This window comes from Prionailurus bengalensis, chromosome E3 (assembly GCF_016509475.1).
Source record: "Prionailurus bengalensis isolate Pbe53 chromosome E3, Fcat_Pben_1.1_paternal_pri, whole genome shotgun sequence".
Lineage (NCBI taxonomy): Eukaryota > Metazoa > Chordata > Mammalia > Carnivora > Felidae > Prionailurus > Prionailurus bengalensis.
Genome location: NC_057357.1, coordinates 39,620,248 through 39,629,287, shown reverse-complemented (window position 1 = coordinate 39,629,287; position 9,040 = coordinate 39,620,248). Strand labels below are relative to the sequence as shown.

Genomic DNA, 9,040 nt, shown 5'->3' with positions numbered 1-9,040 from the left:
CCCCAGGCCCGGCAGCAGTGCCCCCACGCTGGGAGCAGGGGCTGATAGGGCCACTTTGAGGCAAGTGGGCTTTGGGGAGCCCTGCAGGTCACGAGGGCAGCCGCGATGTGGCAATCAGACATCCAGGGTTGGCGTAGCCCCAGCCCTGGGATTGATTTTTGTCCCCGTTTGCGTGCTGGGGTGGGCCGCGCCTTCCCCCTTTTGAATGGGTGAAGTTCTTGGAATAGGAGGTCAAAGGCAAATGTCCCAGGTCACCATCTCGTGTGGCTTGGCAACCATCCCTTTTGCCTCTGCCACAGAGCCCACTGCAGAAAGCGTGTCCAGGCCCAAAGTGACAAAAACAGCCTCTGGCCCCAGCTGTGTTCCAGGCTGAGTGAACAGTCTGGGAAGAGCCAACATCGTAAGGCAGGGCTCAGGAAAGGCCTGGGACAGCAGCCACCTCTCGGTGTCCCAAGGGGCTGGGTCTCTGGCCACATGCCTGTGGGCAGCAGGGACATCACAGACCTAACAGGTGACTGACCAGCTCCTGCATCATGCCAGCGCCTGCCGGCTGCACCAGTGATCCAGGGGCAGGGCGGGTCTCCCCGAGCTCACCCTGGTGGGAGGGAGCAGGCGGTGCTCCCAGATATGTTAGAGGCTGAGCAGTGGGCACTTGCCTTATTTGGTGCTAGGTTTTATTCCACGTGCATTGCCAGTGTTAACCCGTTCTCTGCCAGACATCCAGAGGAGTCCTCCCCATTCTCGGACGGGGAAAGTGGGGCTCCCAGTTCGAGAGTTGGTGAGTGCCGCAGCGAGGACTTGGCCTGGCCTGCTCAGCTCGGGGGGCCTCACTTAAACCTGTCAGCACGCTGACTCTTGGCTGGAGCATCCGGGAATGACTAACTGCGCTACTGGTCCGCAAGGGTGACACCAGGGATGGCAGGGGCCGGTGCTGGTTGGCACGTGCACCCAGGCCAGGGGAACCGCCCCACAGAGATCCAGTGGCAGAGGCTTAGTGCGTTGGGTGGGACAGTCGGCCACCCTCGCCAGAAAGGGGTGTGGTCATCACCACAGTGGCCTCCAAAACGTCTCCATCGCCTGTCAGAGCAGCTCTGTTCCCACTAGATTAACGCTTGTTACCCCTCCTCTAGCCCTGGCACCCACCATGCCACTTTGGAGTCTGAGGCTGCTGGGTTTTGAACAGAAGATATGCTGCCATTTTAAGTAAGACCCCCAGCAAGAAGACCCTGAGGGACTGGCTCTAGGGTGGCAAAGGGGCTGGAGACAAGTGAAGTGGAAACGTGCTTGTTCTAGTGTGGGTGTAGACCCGAACGCTGCGGGGGGGCGGGGGGGCGTGCTGAGTCACTGATGGGTGGGGGTGACTTTCATTGAGGTGGGGTCCTTGGAGAGGTGACCTGGCGCGCCATCCGTACCTCCTTCGTGGCTTGCTTTGTGTTGTACGTGAGTGGGAGGAACAGAAGGCCCAGTGGTGGCGAGACCCGATGCAGGGGCGGGTGCGTCGTGAGTCCGCGGAGTGGGGCGAGGGCCGCCTGGCGGCCGCACCTGAACACTACAGAGGCATCCACTTGAGGGTCCTGGACTGCTCAGAGTGCATACAGGTTCGAGTCCAGGCGCCGAGGCGTCCCTTCCGAAGCTTCGGTCTCCGTAGGCTCCGAGCGCAGGGTCCCAGCGCTGATTCGTGCAGAGGATCTGGGTGGTCCAGACCGGAGAAGCGGCTTAAGGGTGGGGGGAAACCGCGCCCGAACAGGGGCTGGCCGCGAACGGCAGAGCGTGCGCAGTGAGTCCGGTCCGACCCGCTCCGCCGCGGGGCGGCCTGCGGCCCAGGAGCCGGGTCTACGCGGACCTACTGCTCCTGTAAGAGGTGCGGCGCACAGGGCGGCGGGGCGGGGGGAATCTCACTTGCTGTGGGAGGGGCTCCTCCCTGGGGGGGCGGGCTCTGAAGTGTCAGAAGGGGCGGGCCTCTGCCGGGGCCAATCAGGATTGCTCTGCGGAGGGAAGAGTCGCGGCAAAGCAGCCGGGACGCGCGTCGCTCGCTGACCCAGTACCGGTTAAAGGGCCGACCCGGAGCCGAGAGCCCCGGACTGCGCGGCACGGGGCGGGGGGGGTGTGTGTGTGTGTGTGCCGGGGGCCAGGGTCCCCGGCGCCCCCGCGAGCCGCGGACCCCACTGCGCCCCAAGCTGCTCGGCTACCTCTTCGCACACCTTCCGGCCTCGCCGCTCCCCTTCTTTCTCCTTCCATTCGCGCCCATGTGCATCCCCCTTGCCCCACGGCTCCTCTCCGCCCCCTTCTGCGCCCCTTCTCTCCCCGCCCTCGTTGGCGTTGGGGAGTTGGGGGCAGCCTCCACTGTCTGTCCCAGCTTCGCCCCAGCTCGGAGCCTGCGCCGGGCCGCGGGGGGCGGGGCGGGTGGTACGGGAGGAGGTGTGGCACCAGGAGGGTGAATGGGGGTCGGCTCTGCTTAGACCCTGGGACCTCCTCCATGTGCCCCTGTCGTCCGCAGGCAGCTCCGGGATGGGGGGCAGCCCCGTGCCCTGAGCGGTGGCCCTCTCTGAGCCTTGCCTGCCTCCCAGTCTCCCACCATGAAGAGCTTGGTGTGATCCTTCCAACGTGATCCTGTTCCTGTCCCTACGTTTGTGTCTTGATTTGTCTTATGAACTGGAATTGTACTTTTGATACTGTTCTGCTCTTCAGTATTTTCTAGTGAAGCAGCATGAAATGGTAAGCTCCCTGGGTGGGGACACATCGAAATGTGTCACTATTTTAGCAAGGTGCTCCGTGTCTCCAAGATGGATGCTTCGTAACGTTAAGCAGATCCCACCAGGGACCAGTGGGGCTCCTCCCCCAGCACCCCAACCGCCCTGAGGAGGAGGGACCGTGGGGTGACGCGCAAGGAATTCTGGGGGCCCAGATGCACAAGTGCATCTAGAAGGCAGAAGCGCACCCTGTGTAGGCACTCCTTTTGTCCCCGTGGGTTCCCGGTTTCTGTGTGGCCACAGGAGGGCCTCCCGTGTTAGTTTTCTTTCCCTGTAACAAATTACCACAAATTAGAGGTTCAAAAGAACACACCTTTATTTTGCAGCTCTGGAGGTTGGGGTCAGGAATAGGTCTTGCGCGCCAAAATCAAAGTGGTGGCAGAGTCTGCTTGTCCCTGGAGGTTCTGGGGGAATCTTCTATGTCCAGCTCCTGGATGCCGTCTGCACTGGTTGTCTCCTGGCATCCCGCCTTTGCAAAGCCGGTGCGGGCCAGTTGTGTTTTCCGTGTTGTCTCCCCTGAACTCGGACTCCTTTTCTTCCATCTTTTAAGGACCCTTGTGATTATATTGGGTCGAGCTGGGTAATCCTGGATAATCTTCCTCTTTGAAGGTCAGCTTATTGGCAGGCATAACTCTCCCTGTGTAATACAACATATTCACAGGTTGGGTGAACAAGACGTGGACGTTTTCGGAGGGGCCGTTATTCTGTCCAATGTTCCTTCCAGAGAGAAGAGCCTCGGCCAGGCCTCCCTACTGCCTGGGTCTGAAGGAGATACTACATTCCTATCATCAGTGCATGAAAGTGCTCACTTCCCGACGTGCTTAACACCAGACGGGTTCAGCCTTTGGGATCTGGCCAGTTTTGGGAGTCCACCCATCTCACAGCTGGGGAAGTTGAGACTTAGGGAAAGAAGGTTGCTTGCCTGAGATTTGACGCAACTTTTTGTTTCCCGTCTCTAGGGCTAGTTAAAATATGTTACCCACGGAGCACAGTTTATACAGGAAGACATTTTTCCCAGGTGGCTGGGAAATTGTTGGCGTTGGCACCTTTGGTCCGTCCACGTGCAGCTGGACACCTCTTGGGAGCTTAAGTGTGGTGACCAGGCACTCAGCGAGCAGAGGCAGGAAACCACATTCTCATCTTTGAAGAGTCTCCTTGTTTCCCTAACTGGATGTGTGTTCATTGGTTTCCCTGCCTGCCTCGAAACCTCCAGGGGTGCAGGCCTGGCGTGCCTTTCTTCTCTTGGCTCTCCCCATGTCTCCGTACGTCCCGGAAGAATTGGAATCCTGGCTCTGCCCTCAGCTAGCTATGGTGCCCGGCCTTGAAAATGGTCCCCGGCGATCTACTTCCGGGGATCCACACCCTAGCAGAGTTCCCCCCATGTGGTGCTAGGCGCCTTTGTGTGACCAGTAGAGTGCAGGAGAAGTGACGTAGATCCCTTTGGCAATTGGGGTGTAAAAGTCATTGTGGATTCTATGCTGGTGTGCTCTCTTTCTCTGGAATCATTCACTCTGGGGAAAGCCGGCTGCCGTAGCATAGGGATACTTGGGAAAGCTCTGTGGAGGGGCCACCGTGGTGAGGAACTGAGGCCTCCACCAATATCTGAGTGAATGGGCCACCTTGGAAGTGGTCCCGCCTGTCCTCGTCAAGCCTTCAGATGACTCAGCCTTTGCTGATGTCTCGACTGCACATTCCTGAGAGACCCTGAGCCGGAACCACCCGGCCAAGCTGCTCCTGGCTTCCCGACCCACAGAAACCATGAGATCATAAAGGTTTGTCGTTTTATGTCTCTGAGCTTCGGGATAATTTGGTACATAGGGCTAGGTAACTAATACACGAGCTGTGTGGCAAGTGCCACAGCCTCTGGACCAGGGTTTTCTCCCTTGTGCCATGACGGTTTGAGGAATGAGCGAGAGATGGGTGAAATACCATGGACCATGGGGGGCACAGGGCCCGGTTTGCAGTGGGGGCTCCCCCGGCCCCAGGCCATGTACATAAGGCAGCCTTCCAGCCCCTCCCAGGATCGTATGGGCATCCCCCGTTCCTCCTTGTGTGGAACATGACCTCACAATGTCAAGCCAGGCCTTGCATTCTTGGCCTCGGGTCACCCTTCCACCAGGGACAGAGGCATTGGGCAGGGTAGGGAGAGAGGAGAGCCATGGGCTGTCCCTCTCCTTCCTCCAGCCGGGGTGCCAGTGAACTGTGTAGTGCCAGGTGAGTCCATCCCCCCTGCTGCCCACTGTCCCGGGACGGGCAGCCACACCTGACCCACAGAGGGGGTGCCCTGCCTCTCCCTGGGTAGAGAGGGGTGGCCTGGCCTGGCCTTGGCTTGCACACTGGCTGCCATTGAGGCCCCACGAGAACTAAGCACTGTCCTTGGTTCCTCTTTTGACTGCTCCTCCCTGCCCTGCCCCTGCAGCCCGCTCCCCTGCTTTCCCCTCTCCTCTCACCCCTTCCCCTGAGGCCGGCAGGGGTGCCTACTGCACCTGCTGCTCTGGTGGGCTCTGGCCTTCTCCGTGTACTTTTCCCTCAAGGTTTTCCCCCTCCCCGTTTCTCTTTGAATTGCTTTGGTGTGAGCGACTCTAACTAAAAAAAAAAAAAGGTTGAAGACCTCGGTCCCTATTCTGTGACTTGCTTCTCTGCCTTTGGGCTCTCGCTTAGACCTTCCCTCTCTTCTTTCCTGTAGCTGCATCGAATTCTCCAGGATGAATATCCCATAATGTGTTTTACCATTGTCTTGTTGATGAATGTTCTGGTTACTTTTTCTTTTCTTTTCTTTCCTTTTTTTTTTCTTTTTGTTAAAGCTCTGCTGTTATAAACATCCTTGCACAGTTTTACAGTCATGAGTGAGAGCTGCTTACAATTTCCAGGGAGAAGATACATCCATTTTATTAATTTTTATTTGCATCAGTGTTGAAGAGACCAGATAGTTCCTTTTTTTTTTTTTTTTAATGTTTATTTATTTTTGAGAGAGAGAGAGAGCGAGAGAGAGCATGTGCACATGGCGGGGAGAGGGGCAAGGAGAGGGGGACGGGGAGAGACGGGGGACGGAGAGAGAGATTGGGAGAGAATCCTAAGCATCAGGCTCCATGTCTGGCACAGAGCCTGACTCGGGGCTCGATCCCACAACCCTGAGATCATGACCTGAGCCTAAATCAAGAGTCAGACGCTCAACTGACCAAGCCACCCAGGTTCCCCAAGAGGCCAGAGAATTCTAAACAGACTTGTGATAATAGCAGCCCCTGCCTCACCTCACCTCTCCTTACTCACATCCTGCTTACTACTCTTTAAATGTTCTTCCTGATGTTTATGTCCGTTGTTTTGTACTTTGTCTTTTTTTTTTTAAGTTTATTTATTTTGAGAGAGATAGAGTGAGAGTGCGGGCACACCAGTGGGGAAGGGGTAGGGAGAGGGAGATAGAATCCCAAGCAGGCTCTGTGCTGTCAGAGCAGAGCCCGATGCGGGGCTTGAACTCATGAACCGTGAGATCATGATCTGAGCTGAAATCAAAAGTTGGACGCTCAACCGACTGAGCCATCCAGGCACCCCTGTACTTTATGTCTTGACTCCTCACGTACAGTCACTGTCTATTGCCTTTCTGTTACAAGGGATGAGGATTCAGCTCTCTCAGGCCCCCGTTCCTCTCCGGGTCCCTCCGAGGTAGAGGATGGTAACTGCCGGTTGAAGCAGTGCGTCTGTACTGTGACTGTAAATGTGCTTCCTCCCTGCTCTTATCCTGGGGTTTCTCATTAGTCTTTTAAAATTGCACCCCATCCCCAGGCACTCCTGAGTCCCCACTGGTTTTCTTTCTCCCCTATGGCACTTGCTATCTTCTAATATGTCATAAGACTTGCTTATTTGATGGTCTCTCCACCCTGCCCTTCCTCCCCGCCCCCCCCCCCCCCCCCCAGTCCCCAGTGGCATCCGACTCTCACAAGAGCAGAGATTTTTGTGTTTTAATCACTGGTGAATTGTCAATGTCTAGCACAGTGCTTGGAATGGAGGGGAGACTCAGTGCTTACTTGCTGGATGGACAGATCCTGGGACTTCCATTCACCACCCTCTTGTGTGTTTTGTTTTTTTTCCTGTTTCCTGATCTCGCGTCTTCTTGGTTTACCGCGTCATTTGGTGGAGCACATCAGTCGGTAACTTTCTGGGAAAGCTCGCTCTTGATGTGTATTCTTTAGACTCTAAAGCTCTGTATTTATTTACAATTGCATTTAGTGTACAGTCTGGCAAATTTCACATGTGAGATGGTCATAAATACTGAGTATCTCATAGGATTGTGATGAGAATTTAGTAACATACGTCTAATGGTCAGCGTTCTCTGAGGATAAGTTATTATTACTTTGTGAGGACTCACATAAATACAAAAGAAGGGTTTGTTGGGAGGCAGCTGAGTGCAGTGGCCAAGAGCAAGGCGGTGGTGCTGGTCAGCACTGGTTTGGAGTTCTGTGCTCTGTGACCTAGTAGCTCTATGGCTGAGAGTAGGCAAGGCACCGAAGCCTCAGTTTCCCCAAGTACAAGATAGAAATGGTCATAGTACCTACTGCTCATGGAGCTGTTGTGGGTAAAATCAGATATACCGATTTTTATAGGTAGTAAGGGTTATGATGCAGAATGTTTCCAGTGTTCTCAAGTATCGAATGTGGCTTGCTTTGGTGGCAAGAGCTGGTACCTACTTTGACCTTGCCTTTGTGTTCACTGAGGGTTAGTGTCTGGAGTGGGGTAAGCAATTGGCAGTCTGCAGCATGTGTCAAAAGTCCTGAGAGGAATCCCTGTACTTTGACCCAGCAATTCCTTCTGCTAAGAATTTATCCGAAGGAAATAATAAAGGTGTGCTTGAATTCAAGTGCAGAGCTTTGTCTACGAGGAAGACGTCTGGGAACCACTTCGGTGTCAGGAGGGAACTTGATCAAGGGGTCTATAAACTCTAAGCTTCCTCCAGTGGAGTCCTCTGCAGTCCTTAGAAGTGGGCAAGATGGCAGTCAGGTGCGGGAGAGCTGTACAGGATACGAAATGAAGACAGTGTTAAGTGAAAAAAGTATCAAACCTGCATAAGCCCTTTTGGGGAGTAGGAGTTACATTTACTTTTTTACTGTTCTTTAAGGTGCAGAACACTCAAAGTTTGGACAAGTAGAGGCTGGATGGTCTAACGCATAGTCTCTGGCATATGGATATCAAGATCCAGGCTGTGGCTCTACAAGACCTAGGGCCAGTTACAGAACTCGGAATGCCTCAGCTTCCTCATCTGAAAAGTGGGGCAGTACTAGCAAGGATACTTGTTCAGAGATTAGGCGTGAAAATTCTTTACTAAGAGTAAGTGCTGGCTCAACGTTAGCAGCTATCACTGCTATTCAAGAATTAATTCTCGTTAGTGGGATTATGGATTAATTTATCTAATTAGTCTCTGTACTGTCTAAATTGTTATTAAAAAATAAACGTATTTCTTTTGGAAGTAGAAGGTTATTTTTATTTATTTGTTGTAATTAAACATTTTTTTTTTAATGTTTATACTTGAGAGCGAGCGAGAGCGAGCAAGCAGGGGAGGGGCAGAGAGAGGAAGAGAGCGTGAATCTCAAGCAGGCTTGGAGCTGTCAGGGATGCTGGGCTCAGGTCCACGAACTGTGAGATGACCTGAGCTGAAGTCAGAGCCCAACCGACTGAGCCCAGGCGCCCCAGAAAAGGTTACCTAAAAGTATGCAACCTTGAGGTGACGAAGATGATTCTGATTTTTTTTTAAGACAGCCTGGTCACAACACAACAATGTGGATGTACTTTATACCACTGAACTGTGCACACGGCATGTGTTCAAATGGTTAAGGTGTTAAATTTTATGTATATTTTACCACAACTAAAAAAAAAAACCCAACAATAACACCGTCATCATTAACAACTACAAAAAAATTCAACACCATCATTATCATCCACAACTACAACCCCCCTCCCCCAAACCATAAGCAAAGAAGAAAGTTGTGAAGGTGTCCCTGGGACTGTCAGCAGTGATGCGATGGGACTGTTTTCTTCCAAATTTATATTTGATTTTGCAGCCCAAATTTCCGTCTGTGAACACTTCTCAGTTTTGTAGCTGGCAAAGTTGCGTCTCTCGGTGTTTACGCAGAGCCCGGCTCCCGGCCCGAGCCACGCGTCCGAGCCCGGCCCCGCCGCTGCCTTGGGCGTGACCTTGGCCAGCTGGGTGTTGGGGGGCCCTGCGAGCCTCAGTTTCCCACTGTGGGAGCCAGGGATGACAGCTCCCCTCCCTTCCCGCGCGGCCCCGCCCCACGGCCCCC

At 54.1% G+C, this 9,040-nt stretch overlaps 1 protein-coding gene across 2 annotated transcripts in view; it reads left to right on the top strand.

Moving 5' to 3' along the window:
* The first annotated feature begins 2,450 nt into the window (after nucleotides 1-2,450).
* Nucleotides 2,451-9,040, top strand: part of PDPK1 (3-phosphoinositide dependent protein kinase 1) — an 82,393-nt gene continuing 75,803 nt past the window's right edge. Inside the window, exon 1 of one of the 2 annotated variants that reach the window (XM_043560871.1) lies at nucleotides 2,451-4,522. The gene's annotated coding sequence lies outside the window, so the exon portion shown is untranslated. Of the gene's footprint in view, nucleotides 4,523-4,868; nucleotides 4,965-9,040 lie in introns of those variants that run through there. The other variant, XM_043560870.1, reaches the window with a different exon arrangement.